The following is a 20,291-nucleotide window of genomic DNA, read 5'->3' on the forward strand; positions in this document are numbered from 1 at the left end:
ACCTACAGGCGTTCCATCTGTGGTGGCAGTCAACTTGAGAAGGGCGATTTGCCCAACAACAAAATTACCACCGTTAAACTTACTCAAATAAACGATGCATTGTGAACCCATGTGCTGCTGAATGTTTAAAAATAAATTTTTGTCGTCAATTGATCACATTCCTGTTACAATGATGTCGAGCAGGATATAGCTAATCTTAAGGAGGAGTATTCACCTCAGTAAATAGTGAACAAACTGTTAACCCCTTCGCTGCTAGGCCTTTTCCCCTCCTGTGCTAAGCCTTTTTTTGGCGATTTGGGGTAGTGCGCGCTTAGCCCCCTGTAACTTTTTGACCACATAAGGTATCCACGCCAAATTTGCGTCCTTTTCTTCCAACATCATGTGGATTCTAAAGGTGCTCAGGGTTTGTGGATTCCCTTGGAGGAGTCCCAGAAATTAACCAAAATATAGTGACATTTTTGTTTTTTTCAGAACAATGGGAAAAACGGGCTGCAAATGAAAGTCTCTGGGTTTTTCCCTGCAAATGGTATAAAAAAAGGGTTTGTGGGGCTGAAATCTCCATTTTCTCAGCTTTTAGGGAATGACAGTCTTTTGTCAGAGAACCAACATTTTTCACACAGTTTTGGCATTTTTCTGGGACATAGCCTATTTTTGCTATTTTTAGAGCTTTTCACCTCCTTCCAGTTAATGGTAGAAATGAGTTTGAAAGCAATAAGGGATCCTGGAAAGCTATACATTTTCGAAAAGTAGACAAAATTTTGAATTCAAAAAGGGGTCATTTGTCTAAATCCATGAAGTTTTCTTTATAGAAACTAACAGTTAAATATTGGAATAATTGGAAATTTGTTGAAAAAAACAGCCTTTTGTCTCAACGTTTTCACCTATACCTTCTTGTAATTTTGACAGCTCTTGGAAAGCAATGTACCATTACATTTGTTAGACCTTCCTGGTTGTGGGGATATATAGGACTTGTAGTTTCTCAAAGAACCCGACGAACCCAGATCCTAAAACTGAGCAGCAACTTGCAATGATTTTTTTTTATTTACTGGGTATAGAGCACTTATTCTTGGAAAATGTATATGTGGAAAAATCGGTATGAAAGACACCTATGTATTTCTGAATTGGGTACAAATTATAGAGGTTAGAAACAGTATATAATTGCACATTTTCAAAATTGGGAATACTCATACTAGCATGAGAATTATTGGTTATTTTTTTAAAAGATTTTTTTTTTTACACAATGTCTTTCATTGGGAAGGGAGAAATGCATGATAACTCAATTGGTAATAACAGTTGATTTACAAATCTGAATTACCCTAAGTCTCCCGATAGAAACGGTACCTCACTTGTGTGGGTCGGCCTTGTGCCTGCAACAGGAAACGGGGCAAAATGCAACGTGGTCACACCTCAATTTTGCAGTTAAAAATTTACCCTTTTATGGCAAAGTGCCTACCTGTAGTTTTTGCACCCTAGCTCTGCCGACACCTAGGGAAACCTAGCAAAACTATGCATTTTTGAAAACTAGACACCTTGGGGAATTTAGGATGGGGTGACTCGACTGCCTACCACCAGGTTTTGTTACACAGAATCCCTTGCAAAGCTAAGAATTTGACAAAAAAAACACATTTTCCTCACATTTCTGTGGTGGAAAGTTTTGGAATCTGCGTGGATCAACAAATTTCCACCCACCCAGCGTTTCCCTGGGTCTCCCAAAAAAAATGGTACCTCACTTGCGTGGGTAGGCATAGTGGCTGCGACATGAAACAGAGCAAAACGCAACGTGGTCGCACCTCAATTTCCCAGTGAAATCTTGCAATTTTTGGACAAAGAGACTACATTTGTTTTTGAGCCCTAGCTCTACCAGCACCTAGGGAAACCTAGCAAACCTATACATTTTTAAAAACTAGGCACCCAGGGGAATTTAGGATGGGGTGACTCGACTGCCTACCACCAGGTTTTGTTACCCAGAATCCCTTGCAAAGCTAAGAATTTGACAAAAAAAACACATTTTCCTCACATTTCTGTGGTGGAAAGTTCTGGAATCTGCGTGGATCAACAAATTTCCACCCACCCAGCGTTTCCCCGGGTCTCCCAAAAAAAATGGTACCTCACTTGCGTGGGTAGGCATAGTGGCTGCGACATGAAACAGCGCAAAACGCAACGTGGTCGCCTCAATTTCCCAGTGAAATCTTGCCATTTTTGGACAAAGAGACTACCTTTTGTTTTTGAGCCCTAGCTCTGCCAGCACCTAGGGAAACCTAGAAAACCTATACATGTTTTAAAACTAGACACCCAGGCGAATTCAGGATGCGGTGACTCGACTGCCTACCACCAGGTTTTGTTACCCAGAATCCCTTGCAAAGCTAAGAATTTGACAAAAAAAATACATTTTCCTCACATTTCTGTGGTGGTAAGTTCTGGAATCTGTGTGAATCAACAAATTTCCACCCACCCAGCGTTCCCCCAGGTCTACCGATAAAAATGGTAACTCACTTGCGTGGGTAGGCATAGTGGCTGCAACAGGAAAAGGTTCAAATCGTACGGTGGTGAATTTACAATACCCTATAGCAAAACTACCTTGATTTTTGGGGGGGGGCACCTGAGTTTGTGGCCCGGGGCTCAGTGGCCATCTTTTGAAACTACCAAACCCAAACAGTTCTGAAAACTAGACACCCGCGGGAGTCCAGGGAGGTATGGCATGCGTGGGTCCCCCAATGTTTTCCTAAACAGATGTCTCTTGCCGCACTATTGGCACAGCAATGTCCTCCGCAACCACAGGTACATCATCCACACCAAAAGTAGCTTCATCAGCACTCATCATCAGATGAAGCCATATGTAGAGAAAACTCACTACCTGAATCTTCACCTCCCACCTCTGGCTCAGAATCAGAGTCAGTCTCTGGACCATGGTCAGAGGAAGAATCAAAAAGCATTCCAACAACTTGCTGAGCAGTAATCCGGCGGCTAGCCATTATCCTTACAAATAAAGGAGTCTGCACAAACAACTCAACAACCCCAACACTGCGCACAGTAAGATAAAAAATGTAAGCCTTTTTCACAAAAAACTATATTTAGAAAAAATATACAATTCACTTACAAGACACAACTACACTCACCAGCACCTACTCAGCAAAAACACAGCAAATAGGCAACGATATCCCACTAGAAAGAAGAAAAAAAAACTTACATCTACAGAAGGACACATCAAAAACAAATGCAAAACATGTTTTACAATCACAACAAACAGAAACCAAACATACTCGTATTACTACACACTTTGCAAAATAAACAATTACATTACAATTGAACAAAAAAAAGGTCTCTTACCAAACACATGCAACTACAGAAACAGCAGAACAACAGAACCTCGAGTAACGGAACCGCACACTGCAACAATCTAAAGAGAAAAAAAAAACAATACACATTAGAAGAAACAAAAACAACACACATTACAACAGGCTATGTCACAGGGTATGTCACAAATGGGGTGTCTGTCCCCAAGGGGGGCAGAATATAAATCATTATAAACGTGGGCCCCCTGGAAGCAACCCTACGGAGGGCAGAGAGGGCAAATAAAGACACGGCAGAACATACTTTTGAAAACAAGCGGGCCCAAGGAAGCAACCCTTGGCCAAGGGGTCGCTCACTATAAAATAAAAAAACCCTGGAGTCTAGTGGGCTTTTCTATCCCCCCCGGGTCCAGAAACGGTAAATAAAACAGGCAGGGCAGAACAGTCTACAATATTTATAATGCCCCCTGGAAGCGACCCTTGCCCAAGGGGTCGCTTCCTTTATAAATATAATAAAATCCCTGGTGTCTAGTGGGCTTTTCTGCCCCCCCTGGGACCAGACACGGCCCAAAAAACGGCTGATCTGCCCCCAGGGGGGGGGGGGCAGACAAGTTTAAAAAAAATTAAGGGCCACTAGGAAGCGACCCTTCCCCAAGGGGTCGCTTCCTTTATAATTATAAACAAATCCCTGGTGTCTAGTGGGGCATTCCTGGTGCACGATCGCCACGCTGTGCGCGATCGTGCACCAGGAATGCCCTGCATTGGGACATCAGGGGAGAGGAAACACAGTTTCCCCCCCCCCCGATGCCTCAAGGCACCGAAGAACGGCCCTCCCGCCCCACCGGAGCACCGAACACCCACCTCTGTGCTGGACACGCTGGAATGAAATGGATTCCAGTGCGTCCAGTGCTGTGCGCGCTGACGTCACCAGGAAGCGTGGGGGGGCCAGGGGGTGGCAGCGGAAAGTCTTCGCTGCCACCCCAGGTAAAAGCACCAAGATCGATGCCCCGGGGGGGAGCGCCACGCTCCCCCCAGGGCTGTGCTGATGACTGAGCGGTTCCGTCATCAGCACATCCCAACCGATGCTGATGACGGAACCGCTCCGTCATCAGCATCGAAGGGGTTAATGTAGCACTGCGTCTCGATAAATACTGCCATGCAGACTCATATGTAAAAGTGGTAAAAATAAACATTTAGCCCCAACTAATCAATGCACAGGCCATAGCTAATATGACAATTTTGTGAAGAACAAACAAAGACATTAAACAAGACAGCGTAAAACTAAAGGATTGTTTGAAGGATTGGATGACCAGACACGACAAGGCTGCACACTAGTATTTATGAGATGTGCCCATATGAACAGGTAAAATTATGTAACTCACAGGGTAAGAGAATCAGTTATACCCATTAGCCCATGCTTAGTGTTGTCATGGGTGTCAGCAAATGTGACTGACACGACCACAACAATTGTTAAAATGTGCTAAACCAAAGCCCCTTTATGTTTAGGAATGTGTATGTATTGTTTTGATATATTATTTGATTACACAATGCTGGTGAAACAGCAAAAGCCAGGCCCAAACATATAGGACGGAGGAAAAGCACAATGGAGTAGCCAGATAACTGGTCTCTGGTATAATAATACATTGCCAGTAGAGTGCTGTGTTTTGAGCGTATTTGGGGTGACTCTGTCAGCTACCCAGTTTTTAGTGAAATCAATTGTTCATTGTCATTAGAAAAAACATCACAAGTGCTGTGCTTTCAGAATGTTTTTGAAGTGACTCATTTAGCTGTCATGGTTTATAGAGAAGTCCTCAAGTGAATGATTGTGAATGGGATGCTGTTAAACAGCAGGTACATCATCAGGTACCAGATTTGATCAAGAAACTGATCTGATCTGAGCAGAACATCTTGCGTGCCTATGATATTAGCTCTCCATCATGATCTGAAGCCAAGTGGCCATTGAGTTATAACTCTAAAAACTCTATAAACTCTAAATCACATTTGAGTTGAAATAGGTCCCCTTATGTGATCCCATTTGCATGGAGATGAGTTGACTATTCCCTAGATCTAAAAGGTAGTGGGGTCTGCTTCTCCTTGAGGATTCAGTAGTTAAGGAAGTCCTTAAACAGGGCATTGTCATAGTTTGAGATTGAAATTGACTAGGACACCGATGATAAGGATGTTGTACTTGGGAAACAAGAGGGTGACCAAGAAGATTTGCTTTAAGAGCTTGTAATAGATTGTTCTGATCACCACTGACACATGGGAGTGTACATTGAGTTCAGCATCCTGGGCTCTAAAAAATGTAGATAGGGCAGTGAGAGTATCCTGTTTAGAAGGTGTTTCGGACTTAGGAACAAAACTTCAGTTTTTGAGCTACTGAGCTTAAGGATGTTTAGCCCAACTATGCCTCGAAATTCAGACCTTCAAATACAGTGTCAAATGTTTTTCTGAATGAGGGGCTGTGTGTCATGAAGGCAACTTCTACTGTACTTGGTCCATAAGAAAATGTTTGAAGAGCGGGGGACAAAAGGGAACCTTGAAAGGCTCCGTATACGTTTGCCCAGTACAGGAGAAACATTTCCCAGTAGAGCACTTTGTTGTTTTCTGTGAGTAAGCATCAGAACAGAGTAAAAGCTTTCTACAGATCAAAGTAACTGAACTAGTTTATTGTGTTTCAGAAGAAGTGTTGAACAAGAGACTGGTGAAGTCTTCGAAAACAATTTTTCAAAGTTGCTTGACATTATTCCTGTGTGGAGGAAGGAGATGGTAAATGTAAATGTGGGTTTACTTGTAAAGCGCACTGCCACCCTACTCAGGGTATCCTGGCGCTGTATACCGCTGTGGAACCCTTCCTGGTTTTCCCTGTGAGATGCCCCCTACTGGGCACCCCCAAGGTGGAACCAGGCATCCCAGCACCACTGGGGCCGTTGTGGAGATTAAGCAAGCTATTGCCCAGAGTTGCAGAGTGGGACCCATGATTAGAGTTGGCGCCAATGCGAGAATTGTCGAGTCCGCGGACATTGAGCCCGGTGCCCTGCCGCGTCGGGAATTGAACCCTGGTCATGGGCCAGACCGCTGCATCAGGGTCTGCCGCCTCTAACCAATAGACATGACTATGCTGCTTCGAGCTGAGGCAGATGAGTATCATGTGATGGTCTGACTAGCACACTTGAAGATGGATTTGGATACTCTATTAAATGATACTAAATCCATGTTTTCTGGCCTGATTTTCAGGTTGGTGTTGTCAGAGAGGCCATTTCATCTATCACAGATATAGTGCTGAAAAGTGCACCAATTTTCACAAATGTTTACACATTTTTTCTGGGGAGAATTCCCGCCCCCATCCCAGAACTACTTTGATTATCGCAGAGCATGGACAATAGGATAGCTAAATTTGTTATTTGGTCTTGCGCCCACCACTTCCATATTCTACCAGCTGCCACTGTGTTTCCTGGAAGGTCAAACAGAAGAATCTACCAGAAAATGAAACATTCCTTCTCTACATTTATGATGAAATACCTGCCCTTTCAGGGTACCCTAGTTGACCCACATGGGACCATTGGAAACACCATTGACCATGCCCTCAGCTCTGTTATGGTTCAGAGTTCACTGTGCCAGACCTGGTGACAGAAAACCCTTCCAAACTAGGAGGAGAGTTCCACAACAACCTTTGGCTGAGCTAGCCCTATCAAATAATGCCATGGAAGTGGTGGTAGACCTTTGAGAAAATGTAAGTGTAGTTTTCCTAACATGCTGAAATATGAACTCCTGCATGATATGATAATAATAATGTGGGCTCTGACAATGTATTTTCCATTTCTGGGGACAATCCCGATGCCAGTATTGTTTATTATCTGCCAGCATTGACAGTTAGTGGATCCTTCCCAAATTGATTCTCCATCAAAGTGGCTCTTAATGTAATAGTTCTGACTAATTTAGTGAAAAAACTTTGTTGGAAAACCCAAAATATAGAATAACTTCAGCAGGTAAAGCAATTACAGACCTAAAAGAACATCAGGAAACAGAATTCCAGAAGGCATGCAAGGATGCTATTTTAGGAAATGACAACATAAGCAAAAAATTGCCTCCCTGCAACAGAAGGACAGAAAATGGTCGTAGATACAGAAAATGCTAAAACTGAAAGGTAGAGATAACTATGTTTGGCTGACACTGACAAGCAACCTTCATCCTCATGGATATTCAGGCTGTTGAGACTGACAAGCCTGTGACTTCATTAATGGCTAAAAATTACAAACAGCACTGCAAACACCCTTTATACATTGCTCGCATTACACTCCCACAAGAATACAGCATCAAAAATAGCAGGCATTCACAAGTACATTAGCATGTGCATTGTGTCAGAGATTGCGCACAGCAATAGGCAACATAGTATGCACCCAAACTCTGAGATGATGAGCCCTGACCAGGGCTGGACTGGGAACAGAAACCGACCCTGGAAAACTACTCAGCCGGCCCCCCTGGCGTGAGAGGGAGTGCAGCCGAGCTGTGTACGAGAGCCGGTTTCGGACGATTTTGTTACAGGGGGCCGATATTGCCGACCCCCGGTAACAAAACTGCCCCCCCCAGGGACCCAAAACGGGCTCCACCCTAGCGGCCTACCGGGAAACGCCCGGTGCCCGCTATGGCCAGTCCGGCCCTGGCCCTGACAACACAAAAGGGTCAGAGGGTCTCACAAATTTGCAATTTTGAGAAAACTGAGTAGAAAATAGCACTATTTTCAAGTAGTTTATGTCATTTGAAGTCTCCCCACCAGACTCAATGAGTATTTGCCTGATGACAGTGCCTGCCTGCAAACTCTAATTTATTTAATAAATTATGAACCCTAGAACTTGCAAAGCATGGGTAGTGTTTGGAGTAAATTAACCTGTGAAATTGAGAAAGGCAAACCCAAGAAGGGGATTTGAATCGTATAATATATCTTTAGATCTTGTGACTGTTAGACCTATGCAGTAATTTCCCAAGTCACATGACTATTAGCCGAACTTTAATTGAAGTCCTCGCTCACTAAAGCAGTCTGTCATCTACTGGTTGAGATATAAAGATGCAGCCCTCGCAATTGTAATCTGTCCAATAGGAGCTGAACTCAGTAACTTATTCCTGCTCCCCTCATTGTTAACCAGATTGTCGTCCCCTTAGTTGATGAACCCTGGACAAGGAAACAAAGGCACGCCCTGCAGGTGGCCTGTGTGACATAAACATGCGTTGGACTATGCATGTCCTAAAAGACATTCTTAACATCACTTTAACCCACCAAGGATCCAGGCCTTGTGGCCCTACTCAACTTTGGAGCACTAAATAATGAAATACCTCTTACTCTCTCCATTTCCCACCACATTGGCCCTAGGGATCAGACATCCAGTCGGTGATTGAACAGGCAGCAAGAACAAAGTTAAAGGCAGGAGATGCCCAGAGCATCTCTAAAGCATTTCAATCTCTATAACTGCTTGAATACCTGCAGTCAGCTTCACCAGCAGCACTTTGGCCATCCAGCCAAGAATCAAACGTTACCAGCTCCTCTCAATGGAATATCATCCCTTCTCTCTTAACTCCTAAACCAGCACCTTGCCCTATTGAATTGAATTGAATTGAAAATTAATTTATATAGCGCGATTGCTGCCCAATGGGCATCCAAGCGCTGAGCATGTAGACAGAGCTGGGCAGTGCGAGAGATTAGGACTCAGTAGACCTTGCAAACAGAAGCGTTTTAAGTTGTTTGCGGAAGGAGAGCAAATTCGAGTTGGACCGGAGATGTAAAGGAAGTGCGTTCCACAGTTTCGAGGCGTTTAGAGAGAACATCCTACCTCCGGTCCTAGCTCTCCTTACTTTGGGAGTCACAGCCAAGAAAGCATCCGTTGATCGAAGATTTCTGGTTGGGTGGTAGTGGGTGACTAAGTTATTACAGATTGCTGGGCCTGTCTTCCAGAAGGCCCGGTGAGCAATACATAGTGCCTTAAATGCCACTCTTTGTTTCACTGGTAGCCAGTGCAAGCTTTTCAGTCCGGTTCTGGCTGACTGGGTGCGTGGGATCTGTAGCAAGGCACGGGCTGCACTGTTTTGTACCACTTGCAGCTTTCGTAGAGTCATCTCAGGGGCTCCTACGTATAGGGCGTTGTTCGAGTCTAACCGCGACTGAATCAGGCCCTGTACTGCCACCTTTTTTGCCTCCATTGGCAGAAGAGGAAGGACTTTCCTCAGAGTTCTGAGTAATCCAAAACATGTGGCGGATAACTTAGTGGCCTGAGTGGAGAAGGAGAGATTTTTGTCGAGCCATACTCCTAGGCTTTTTACACTCTCCTTTGTGGTAGGAGGTGTTCCCAAGCAGGCAGGCCATAGGTAGGTGAATGACACTGGGGGGGCTGGGCCCAGGAGCATGAGCTCCGTTTTATCTCCATTAAGTTTTAAGAAGGAGGATGTCATCCAGGCCTTGACATCTTCTAGGCATTTCATCAGGCCTTCCGATGTTTGCCTGTTACCCTCCTGAGCCAGGGAGACCACTAGCTGGGTGTCGTCGGCATACGATATAATTGTAATACCGTATGGTTCGACGACCCCAGCAAGTGGTTTCATATATATATTGAACAGCGCAGGGCTCAAAGACGAGCCCTGCGGCACCCCACAGCTCAGTGGTTTCCTGGCTGACGCCATTTCCGCGTCAAAGATCTGAAAAGATCTGTTGGTCAGGAAGGAGTCGAACCACCTTAGTGCGTCGCCTGATACTCCGATGTTACATAAACGGTTCAGCAAGATGGAATAGCTGACCGTATCGAAGGCCGCACTTAGGTCAAGGAGGATCACTGCCACTGATCCTCCTTGATCTAGTATCCTGCGGGCTTCCTCAGTGACCGCTAATAAGGCGGTTTCAGTGCCGTGCTTAGGTCTGAAGCCCGTTTGGGTTGGATCCAATAGCGAGTTGCTTTCAAGAAATTGTACCAACTGGGTATTTATATATTTCTCCAGGACCTTGCTTGCCCAGGGGAGTAGTGAAATGGGGCGGTAACTGGCGTGGTCTTCTGGTTCAAGGTTGGTTTTTTTTAACAGTGCTCGTACCATAGCTCTCTTCCATACGGAGGGCACTGTGCAAGAGGAGATGGAGGAGTTTAATAGGTCCAGTATCACAGGCAAGGTGGCTTGACTTGCCTGAAGCAAAAACTCTGGTGGAGCTGGGTCGCAGGGGGAGCCTGATTTGACTTGGCGAGCTAATTGGTAAAGGGTATCAAAATCTAAAGGGGGGAAGTGTTCTAATTTTGGCAAATCTGGGGGGTTGAGGTGTCCCGGAAATGTTTTGTCGGATATTCCTGGGTTAGTGGCTGCCGTCGGGAAAGAGGAGTAGATCTGAGTGACTCTCTTTATTGCACAAAAACAATTTCTTCTGCAAGTGAACCCCACCTGATTAGCCCCACTCACTATTTCTTGACTGATGGCTCTCCGACACTATTCCTTCCCCTTTCAGACATCTTTAAGGATGAGACTCATTATGTGGTTTGACTACACAGCGTATATTCTTACTTCAGTATGTGGATAGATAACCCAGACCTTCCTACATCTTTCAGTCTCTTAGCCAACACTGAAAGAGGCATACTTTGTGCAACTGGATACCAGTCCTAAAACTTGCCAAAAAAATGCAGTACACTAATATTCCTGAATATGTGTGTCTGTGTATTTTTATGACTTCACAGTGAAAATAAATGTAACGCAATAACGCATTATATTGAGGAAACTAACAAATGCGCATTCACACAATTATTACTACATTGAAAACATCAAAGTCCAATTAATTTCCAGAACACAGTGAAATTGGCAGGAGAAAAACTTTGTTTACTGCCTCACAGACTACATTTTATAGTGACAGAGAAACAACTCTCCTAATAGCAAAATGTTGTCTTCACTCTGCTATTACCTGATTACACTAAGGTAAACACTGGCTTCCTGCTTTCTTTAAACCAATGCACATGAAAAACACCATGGTATAAATTGTTTCATGCTATTTATAACTATTGTTGAGAAAGGGACTCAAGGATTTACTGCGTCTTGCATATCAGGACCCCTCTCACACCTTCCCACACTCAACAATTACAATACAAAGGCAATAACACTCTGCACATCTGCATGGATGGATGGATAGATAGATAGATAGATAGATAGATAGATAGATAGATAGATAGATAGATAGATAGATAGATAGATAGATAGATAAATAGATAAATAGATAAATAGATAAATAGATAAATAGATAAATAGATAAATAGATAGAGAGATAGATAGATGTGTAACTGAGGAGTGTACGCTTATATTTCCATGGAGGGGTTCATGTGACATTTAAAACCAAGACGCCACAAGCCCAGTGGTTTATAAAGGTCAATGTGATTGTGAATGTTTTTTTTCTCTATTTTTACTAGTATTGAAAGAGGTAAAACAAAAAGTCTGTCAACCATCCATTTAACTTTTTTATTTGTTTATGGCAGGTAAATAACCTGCAGAAGAATTCAGCACTATGACCTACAGGAAATAATCCACAGTTAGACTTCTTTTCTTTGAAGTATTAGCTTTGAACCCACTGGCAAACATTCAATGAGTGGTGATAGGATTATTGTATTAATTAAGACTTCAATAATCCAAGAATACATGTAAAATCTGAAACCCCTTAAAAAATGAATTGAGGACAAAACAATGATCAATATACAATGCAAAAATGGCACATATTAAATAAACCAAACAAGTAAAACAAATATAACATCTTAGTAGTTTGTTTAAGGTGATAATATGTTTGGTCTAATAAAGGAATTAGATTGTGCAATAAAACATAGTAGTCCCCACATTAGATTGTTAAAAAAGTTCCCATAAATATTAATTTCATAAGTCTAATAACTATGGACACATGCAAATTATATAACTAATAGATTCGTTCTTATAGCCTGCATCCAGTGTAACCAGAGTAAGGGGTATTCCATGTTCCTTCAACCTGGAAAATTGGTTTCTACCTCAGTCTGAATCGTAGGAATTTCATTTTTATGGAACCGTCCAAATGTTAGCTGGTGCCTTAAGTAAAATAGGAATCTAGAACAAGATCTATATGTTTGTATTTAAAGATATCAGTAGGTCTTTTTCACCTTTATTTCCCAAGAGTATTTACTTTATTGTCCTTGGCATCCTGCCAAGATCAGTTAATTGGGGTTGTTTTTGCTCTTCAATTGTTTTCATAAGTATTGTAAGATCTAATCCCTCTTTCCTAAATCTTTCTTTTGACCTCTTCCAGATGCAGCCACTTCAGTGTCGGAATTTGCCATACTGCATTTGCAGATATAATTTATTTTGGCTGCCATGTTGTGCACCCGCAGTGATGACAGGTTTAATTCCAGGCGCAGTTTAATTTGTGGCATCATGGGAACGTATGATTAGCAAGTATCTGAAAGCTTGCATATAGATTGTGTTTATATCAGATATAATAGAGTAGTGATGGTATAATTTTTGCATTCAATATGTTGATCATAGATCCTGCAGAATCTTTTAATACATTTGATAATTATTTCTGCTTTGCAGTTCTTTATTTGACTATTTGGCGTACATTTCAGCTTCGCAGCAATAGTTACACCAAGGTAATCGTGGTTCCTTACTTTACTAATTATTACAATACTAAATTTGTGCGATTCTCTCTTGCTGACTTTTCCGAAGCACATTACTTTATATTTTGAGTGGTTGACCATGAGATCGTTCTTAACATTGTATTCATGAAGTCTTGATATCTACTACTGGAGACCTTTAGCCGTCAGTAAAAAGATGACCAAGTCGTCTGGAATGGCTAATTGTGTGATGCTTGTTTCCCTAGATTCGGTGGAATATCATCTGCAATATCCATTTGCACAGGTAAATAAGAAATAGAAATAGAAAACAAGGAGAGGAGCCAGAACACAGCCTTGTTTTAGTTTTTTAAAACCATTTTGTGTTGTTATTTTTGGTGACAGAATGCTTTTGTTGGATAATTGGAATTTTTGCCACGTTTCTTCATGCAGCACCACCATAATAAAATGAAGCCGTGAGTTGTCAATGCCCCAATTACACAGCTTGTTCCTCATATGAGAGCATTTGACTTTAGCAAATGTCATGCTTTAATCTATGTAGTAATAAACGAAAAGAGAAAGCTGACCTGCTGTTTAAGAAATGCTGTTTAAAAATAAAACAGTCTAAGACGTTTCTCTCATTCTAATGGTCTTGTACAATTTAATTACTTTTTTACAAAACAACCATTCTAATCAACGACACATTGTGTAACCATCTCTTATCAAAAGATACAATGTTTTGCCAATACCTATAAAATGTTGTAACCATAAAACATACATTGTTGACACAAGACAAACTAATTATAATCAGTCAAAACAATTCAAAACATAACAGCCAGTTGTGTCATAAATCCATCAATTTTTTGCAAATAACTACAAAGACTGTAAGTCTACTGGGAATACATGTAAACGTCTAGCTGGCATGAAAACATTTGAAAGACAATCCTCAACATAGACATGTATCACTTGAACAACCCAGTAGGGGTTAAACGCGGATGCGTTTCGAGTCCCTATCACAATATGAGGGTTCTCTTCAGGGCTTGTGCCTGGAAAATGTAAAAGAAATAAGTTCCAGAAATATTTCAGTACATGTAAACAACAAAGACGATATCGGTGCTGTGCATAGCTCTAGAAAAGTGAAAATACCTGAGTTTTTGATTCAAGTCTTGTTTGCGACCGGAAGGTATTTCTGAGGGGAGAATTAGAGATAATAAGGAAGGGCTTTAGGAGCTGCTAGATACCTCAAAATCGTTCTCATTGACTCATAAACGTCAGAGGGCATTGGACTTACATTCCAATACTTTCAAGCCGAGGGGGCTGGATGGCAGCGATCTGTACTTGTAAACTGTAAGCCTTGTAGTTTATATAAATCGCCCATTTCTGAAAGGCAATGTACATGGAGAATATTTTTAAACATCTCGCTCATTTAGTTAAGGAGAAAGTCTTTGGACATCTGGACTAATTCTACCCTCAGAAATACCATCCGATCGCAAACAAGACTTGAACCTAAAAGTCTGGTATTTTCACTTTACTAGATCTATGCACAGCACCGATATCTGCTGTGTTGTTTACATGTACTGTTATATTTCTGGAACTTATTTCTTTTAGATTTTAGATTTGCCAGTCACAAGCCCTGAAGAGAACCCTCAAATTGTGATAGGGAATCGAAACGTGTTGGCGTTTTACCCCTACTGGGTTATTCAAGTGATACATGTCTATGTTGAGCATTGTGTTTCAAATGTTTTCATGCCAGCTAGACGTTTAAATGTATTCCCAGTAGACTTACAGCCTTTGTAGTTATTTGCAAAAAAATTATGGATTTATAGACACAATTGGCAGTTAATTGTTTTGACGGGTTATAATTTAGCCATTAGTTTGTCTTGTGTCAACAATGTATGCTTTATGTTTAAAAATGTTTTTTTTACAGTTATTGGCGAAACATTGTATCTTTTTGATAAGACATGGTTACACGTGCTGATTTGCATATGGCTGGGTCCAAACTGGGGTTTGGTAGTGGGCAAAAGAACGATGGATTTAACCCAGATCTGTTGACTGGGTGAACAGCCCTTGGAGAAAATCAAACAAAGAAGTTGCAGAAAGTTCCATTCCAGTCCTTTCTCTGCCCAAGACAAAAGCAGCTACTGTAGGCCAATACAATGGTAGTTCCACCTCACAGCATCTCCAGCTCTTCTTCTAGGCAGATTTTTGAGTCCAAAAGATTTCTAAAATCCTGGAGTCTGGGCCCCAATATTTGTACCGTATTTCCCTTTGTTCTCTTGTGGCAGAGAGTGTCGTGGCTCAGTCCAAACAAGTTCTGTCCTCTCTGGCTCAGCTTCCTGGCAGGAGGTGGAGACAACATTGTGTAAGGCAGACCAGACCTATTCAGGTGCAAGGAAATCTCCTCCCACTTCTCTAAATGCAGCCCAGGTCTATTCAGCCCAGTCCTTACTCATCCAGGGAAGGCAGGACACACCTCAACCCCCCAGTGGCTGTCCGTCCAGTGTCACTCCAATGCCAGACAGTCAATCCAAAACCCAGCAGTGGCACACAGGATTATGAGCAAGAAAATTAACGCTTTCTAAAAGTTGTATTTTCAAACACACAACATAAAAATCATATTTATTAAAAGATTAATTTTTCCATTCTGATTCAAGCATACTAAACTCCATTTCTCTATCTTGTCCCAATGGGAAGTTATACAAAGTATCTCCCATTCTATCTATGAGACAGATAGCATTTCAATAGGAAAAAAACGTATTAAACTGTATTTCACTATCAGGACATGTCGCATACACCAGTACTTGTCCTACCATTCACATACATTGCACCCTGCTTATATGGGTACATTGGGCCCACCTTAGTGGTGACTTGCATGTAATAAAAGGGAATGTTATGACTCGAAAGTGGGTGCACTTGCCAAGTGGGCATGGCAATAAAAACTGTGTGCAGACACTACAGTGGCAGGTCTGATATACGTTTACAGGGCTACTTCTGTATGTGGCACAATTAGTGCTACAGGCCCACTACTAGCATTTGATTTACTTGCCCTGGCACCCCCAATGTACTTTACTCTGGAATTAGCAGTAAATCAAAAATGCCTTCATGGAAACACCAATCCATAATATAATATACTGTAGGAGCGGTTGCACTTCAACACTGAACAGCAGTGAGAAAGGGCTCAGAGACACTAAACCAGTAAATTAAGTGTGACAACCAGGAGGTCAGAAAGCAAAAAGATAGGGGAAACACTCCAAAAGATGCCAGATCTAACGGACAGGTTTGCTTGGAACCTCTGTTTAGAGGTAAATAAGGACATTGGTTACCATTTACCATAACTGTTGAACAAGGCGAGGGGTAAAGTAAGGAAATTAGTTGCGAAATCAGGGTTCAGAACCGTGCCATTTTAGAGCCTTCTGACAATTAACTCTGTCAAAAGCTTTTTCTGTGCTAAGTGTATGTACTGTAAGCAAAAACATGAGCGTATTAGCTTTACTGAAAATATTTAGGAAAGAACACAAATTGTCTGCAATATTCCTATTTTTGACAAAACCAGACTGTTCCCAATCAATGAGATCGGAAATAAGATCAATTAATTTAAGGGCAATAGCCTTAGCAACATTTTGCATTCAGAATTTATTAATGAGATAAGATGATAATTCTTAAAAAGTGTCGAGTCACAGTCCCTTTTCAGTATTAGTCAGACCATAGCCTCAGAAAATGAGCCAGTGAATTTATTTAGGGTAAGAAAGTAGTCAATTAATTTAAATAATTTTGTGGAAGAGTAAGTTAGAGAAATTATGATAACATTCTACTGTAATGTCATCAGGGCCAGGTGCCTTACCCATTGGTAAATATTTAAGTACAGAATATAGTAAATCTATATTAAGTCTGCAAGGAAAATGGAATGACGAGGAATAAGGTCTTGCAGGGAGTCAGTGATGGCTTCCTTTGAACCAACGGACATCAAGTAGAACTCTCAAATGGAGAAATTCCTCCAGAGATTCAGCAAAAGGTTGAAGTGAGGGGTTCAGTAGATGCAAGGGAGGGGGTGATTAGCTTAAATATAGCTTAAATATCTTAAACAGCACAGCTTAAAGGTTTACACCTGCACTACAGACCAGTTGGGTTGCAGATCTCGAATCACTGACAATCCCCGCAATCCCGAACCACTCAATATAGGAGGCTGCACGATCAATGTGGCTGGTAGGAAAACCTTTAAAGCAACCGGCCACTGTCCCTGGATGCCTCATTTAACACTATATCTTATCTCATACCTGTATACAGGCAGCACTTGAACTGCTGCAGTTCCTGGCTGCTATCCCAGGACACTGCACTTAACTCCACCCCTTATCTCATACCTGTATACAGGCATCACTAGCCAGATAAAGCACTAAGGCATCCAAACGGCTGCACTCGCACTTTACATCAATAACATCCATTGCACCATATTTGTGCACTTGCACCTTCACACTTACATAGACAATAACAATCGCTAATAACGCATGTTCAGTGCCTGTTTGAGGAAGGGTGGGTATTCAACTTACAGGTATATTTTATTCAAATGTTCCTGCCATCAAGCCTCATGGCACACAAAGTCTTGGGACCAACTCACTTTAAGATATAGGGCAGATAGAGATCCCTCTTTCTTAACTCTGCTTTCAAAGGCTTGGTCAAGAGGGTTTTATGTGTTTGTGATGTTTTTGGCACCGTGTGCATGTTTTATGTATCTTAAATGTATTTTATTGAGCATTGCATTGCAACGGTTTTCACAATCAAAAAATAAAGATTTACTACAGTATTAAGCGGAGATGTGAAAGGGGAAGTGTCTATAATAATGGAATTTCGTTATTTCAGTTTAGAAAAATAGCAGTCAATGAGTTCCTCTGAAGGATTGTTTTCAGGTGTATATAATTTTTTATAATAATCTGAAATGCAAGCTGCAATGTTTGCATCACAAAAAACGTAGGTACCTGAATGATTGGTGATGGATCTAATAGTCTGTTTTTCTTTGCTACATTTTAATTAACTGACCAGCAGAGCACCATCTCTTTTTTTCCTACCGTAATGTCTTCAATTAACCTAAAGAAGCATACCACAGCTCATCTCTGTAGAGGATTTAACCCCTTCGCTGCTAGGCCTTCCCCCCATGCTAAGCCTTATTTTGGCAATTAGGTGTAGTTTGTGCTTAGGCCCCTGTAACTTTTTGACCACATAAGGTATCTACGCAAAATTTGCGTCCTTTTCTTCCAACACCATGGAAATTCTAAAAGTATCCAGGGTTTGTGAATTCCCCTGGAGGGGACCCAGAAATTAGCCAAAATACAGCTACATTTTGTTGTTTTTGGGGGAAAAATGGGAAAACAAGTGCTGCAAGTGAAAGTGTCTGTTTTTTTCCCTGCAAATGGTATCAACAAAGGGGTTGTGAGGCTGAAATCACAATTTGTCTAGCTTTCAGGGACTGACAGACTCTTGTCAGAAAATCAACAATTTTTGCACAGTTTTGGCATTTTACTGGGACTATTTTTTGAGCTTTCAACCTTGTTCCAGTTAATGGTAGAAATGGGTATGAAAGCTATAATGGATCTTGGGATACATTTAGAAAAGTAGACAAAATTCTGAATTCAGCAAGAGGTCATTTGTGTAGATCCTTCAAGGTTTCTTCATAGAATCTAACAGTTGAAAATAGGAAAAAACTGAAAGTGAGTTGAAAAGAATAGCCATTTGTACCAACGTTTTCACCTGTAACTTCTTCTAATTATGACAGATGTTTGAAACCAATATACCGTTACATCCGCTGGACTTTTCTGGTTGTGGGGATATCAAGGACTTGTAGGTTCCCAAAGGACCCGACGACCCAGAGCCAATAACTGAGCAGCATCTTACAATTGTTTTTTATTATGACCGGGTATATAGCAATTCATTTGGGAAAATATATATAGTGAAAAATAGGGATGAAAGACACCTATGTATTTCTGAAATTGGAACAAAATATAGAGTTTACGAACACTAGCTATTTGCACATTTCCGAAATTTACCTCTATGTATAAAAAAACAAACTAAAAAACCCTGATTCCTAGTGGGCTTTCTACCCCCCAGGGGGGCAGTTCAGGGGCTACTGCCCCATCTGCCACCTGAGGGGGTCAGAAAGTATTTTGCCTTCTTTGGGGGGTATGGTGGGGACATTGGAATGCCCATTCTGGGTAGCCCCCACCCCTGGCCTATAGAAAAATAATTCTTGGCATCTAGGGTGGTTTCTGTCCCCCGGGGGGCAGATTGAGGGCAACTGCCCCCATCTGCTACCCGGGTGGCAGAAAGACTGTCTGTGCCAAAAATGTATGGGGGAGGTAGTGGGTGGATCCCTGCTTGGGGATCGCTCTCCTGGGGGGATCCCCAAGCAGGGATACACTGGAGAAGGGTACCATTCTCTCCTTTCCAACGATACCTCTCCAATGTGTTTCGGTGCTCGGGGGCTGAAATAGCCCCACAAGCATCGAAACTGGGAAACTGAAACTAAGCTTCAGTTTAATTTTTGCTGCAATGACGATTGCAAGGAAAACCAAAAGTAGGCTTCGGGAGGTTGCAGAAGCTCTACCCGCCTCCCAAAGCAATAAAAAGGTAATGGGAAATCCCTCTGCTGTCTGCAGGAGAGGGATTTTCAGAGCCTGTACTCATGACGGAATGGTTTCATTATGATCACTGAAGCACTAGTGCTCATGACGGAACCATTCCGTCATGAGGACCCAAAGGGTTATACTGTTTCAAACTAAATAACAAGGTGTGTTGTCTGTATTGCTTTGCTCAAAATCTCAGATATAAAGGTTTTATATGAAGAGAGAATGCAGTCATCAAAAAGTAATGAATTATTGCATCTCCATCATGATTTGTGGTTCTGATCACTAAGAATTTTAGCATCTGTCCAGACAGAAGCATGATCCGAGATCAGAATTGTACCAATTTCCTCATTAGTTGAGTACTGGATCAAATTGTTACTTAAGAAATTATAGGCTATTCTGATTTTGTCATTATGGGGAGCTGAGTAGAATGATTATTCATTGAGATCAGGATTAAATAATCTCCAGGAATCAGATAAGGAGTGCTGATACATAATGCATTTTAAGGCTTTGTGAGTTTTGTGGGCAATAAACTTAGTGAGGGAGTGATGATCTAGAAAGGTGTCCAAAACCTGATTACATTATTGAATGAATATAAAGTTCTTAGTGGAGTATTGAGCCATGTTTTTGGGAAAGTTTTCCAAAATTCTGAATCTGAGTGAGTGGGGCAATAAACATTAAATATTGTAAAATAGGTATTATTTATCTTAAGCCCACCCAGAACCCACCTACTCTTAGTATCACATTCCTGTGCAACAAGTGAACTGTGTAGGTGTTTATGACAGAAAATAACCACTACTTTTTTGTGACGA

The 20,291-nt window shown here is 41.6% G+C and overlaps 1 protein-coding gene across 1 annotated transcript in view; it reads left to right on the top strand.

The window, feature by feature from the left end:
- The window catches only part of FRMPD3 (FERM and PDZ domain containing 3), an 869,033-nt gene that overhangs the window by 330,366 nt on the left and 518,376 nt on the right, over window positions 1-20,291 (top strand). The gene's annotated exons all lie outside the window — the stretch shown is intronic.

This window comes from Lissotriton helveticus, chromosome 4_1 (assembly GCF_964261635.1).
Source record: "Lissotriton helveticus chromosome 4_1, aLisHel1.1, whole genome shotgun sequence".
Classification (NCBI taxonomy): domain Eukaryota; kingdom Metazoa; phylum Chordata; class Amphibia; order Caudata; family Salamandridae; genus Lissotriton; species Lissotriton helveticus.